The following is a 1,943-nucleotide window of genomic DNA, read 5'->3' as shown; positions in this document are numbered from 1 at the left end:
ATGCCCCAATTATTATGATGATGTTTTATTTTTTTAATTATCGTAATTTTTTGAGAGAGTCTCACTGTGTAGTGCAGGCTGGCCTCGGACCCATGACGATCGCCCTGCTTCAGCCTCCAGAATGTTGAGCTTACGGCAGGCACCACCACACCCGGCTGTGATTTTTATTGTGGTAAAATACACACGACATAAAATTTACCAATTTAACTTTTTTTTCGTTTGGTACTTAAGATTGAACTCAGGGTCTTTGCGCTGAGCTCCATCCCCAGCCCTTATAAAATTTTTTTTCTTTTGAAACAGGGTCTCAGTAAGTTGCTAAGTTGCCCAGGCTGGGCTTAAACATATTGCCCTCCTGCCTCAGCCTCCTGAGTGCTGAGATTATTGATGATGCTGGGCCAAATTAACCATTCCTAAGTGTACAGCTCAACAGTATTGAGTGTATTGGCCTGGCTGCACCATCCCTGCCGTCCACCTCCAGGACCTTCCATCTCCCTCATCTGAGCTGTGTCCCAGGAAACACTGACTCCTGTCCCCTCCCCAGCCCAGCACCACCGTCCTTCTTCCTGTCCCTGTGGGCCTGACCACGCTGGGGCCTCCTAGGAGTGGGACCCTGCAGTGTGTGTCCTACTGTGTGTGCGTCTCAGCTACCAGAGCAGCACAGCCTCAAGGCCATGCCCAGTGTCGTGGTGTCAGGACTTTGTTCCTTTTTCTTGGCAGTGTAATATTCCCATGGGTGTACTACTGATTGTGTTCATTCTGCTATTGGTGGCACTTGGCTCTTTCTACCTCCTGGCTTTCAGGGGTCGTACATTTGTAATGTGGGTGTACAGGCTCCCTCTCAACCCCCTGTTTTTCTCCCCCACTGTAGGTTGTGCCTTCCTGACCTACTGTGCCAGGGACTCCGCCATCAAAGCTCAGACTGCCCTGCACGAGCAGAAGACCTTGCCTGGGGTGAGTCCCTGTGTGGTGGGGAGGAGAGGGTGCCGGGCTTTCCCTTCCTGAGATTGGCTGGGAAATCCATGTGCCTGCCTCTAGACTCAGAAAAACATATAAGAAGTGGAGGGGTAGAGATCTTGTTCAGGGTGAGCATTTATTGGATACTACTGTGTGCTATGTTCTAGACTTTGCAGCAAGGTGGCTGTGTATAGTTGTTCAGGTTGTATACTGCACGAGCCTGGCCTGGAGTGCATGTGTCATTGAGCAGGGACCTAAAGGATGAGGAAGCATTAACAGGTAGCTGTGCAAAGGCCCCGGGGCAGGAGAGAGCCCGGCCCATTGCAGTAGCATGAGGGAGGCCCATGTGGCTGGAGCAGAGGGATCTAGGGGCAGAGAGGGGGCAGGGGAGGTGGGGAGACGATACCACTCTCTGGGGATAGGAGACATGGCTTCAGTGTGTTTCAGCTCTCAACAAGTAGCACAAGTGCTGTGGCTTAGGCAGTGATGTATGAGCAGGTCCCACCGGTCATTACTGTGTGACAATGAGCCAGTGACCTAACCTCTCTGGTCCTCACACTAAGTCGCAGTGCAGGGTGGTGTCAGACACTGCAGAGAAAGGGGTCACGGAGGGCTTGGGTGAGGAGGTGACATTAGCGACAAAAAAAAACAGACACTGACGTATCAGTTCCTTCCCTGTTGTTATATAATGAAGTACCTGGGGCTGGAGACCTGAGGGAGAAGGGCGGTTTATCAAGCTCATGGTTCTGGGGGGCCAAGGGCCTGGGGCTGACGTCAGTGCTTCTCTGGCGAGGACCCCACTACGTTACAACACGCGGCGCTGTGTGACAGGGAGGAGTCACGGTGCAAGACAGGAAGCCGGGTGGGGGAGGGGTGGGCCCATTCCATTTGTTTATTTATGTATTTTTTATTTGTGGTGCTGGGATTGAACCCAGCGCCTTTGCCCTGAGCCTGAGCTACATTCCCAGCCCTTTAAATTTTTTTTTTTT

General features: G+C 51.8%; 1 protein-coding gene across 8 annotated transcripts in view; it reads left to right on the top strand.

The window, feature by feature from the left end:
- The first annotated feature begins 864 nt into the window (after positions 1–864).
- Positions 865–1,943, top strand: part of Celf5 (CUGBP Elav-like family member 5) — a 25,796-nt gene continuing 24,717 nt past the window's right edge. For 6 of the 8 annotated variants that reach the window (XM_010634846.3, XM_010634847.3, XM_010634845.3 and 3 more), the window contains exon 1: positions 866–951. The gene's annotated coding sequence lies outside the window, so the exon portion shown is untranslated. Of the gene's footprint in view, positions 952–1,943 lie in introns of all 8 variants that reach the window. The other 2 variants (XM_010634848.3, XM_010634852.3) reach the window with 2 other exon arrangements.

The sequence above is a fragment of the Fukomys damarensis genome, unplaced genomic scaffold (assembly GCF_012274545.1).
Source record: "Fukomys damarensis isolate Sample0158 unplaced genomic scaffold, DMR_v1.0_HiC HiC_scaffold_37, whole genome shotgun sequence".
NCBI classification, from domain to species: domain Eukaryota; kingdom Metazoa; phylum Chordata; class Mammalia; order Rodentia; family Bathyergidae; genus Fukomys; species Fukomys damarensis.
Note: the sequence above shows the minus strand (reverse complement) of the source record. Positions and strands in the feature narration are given on the sequence as shown.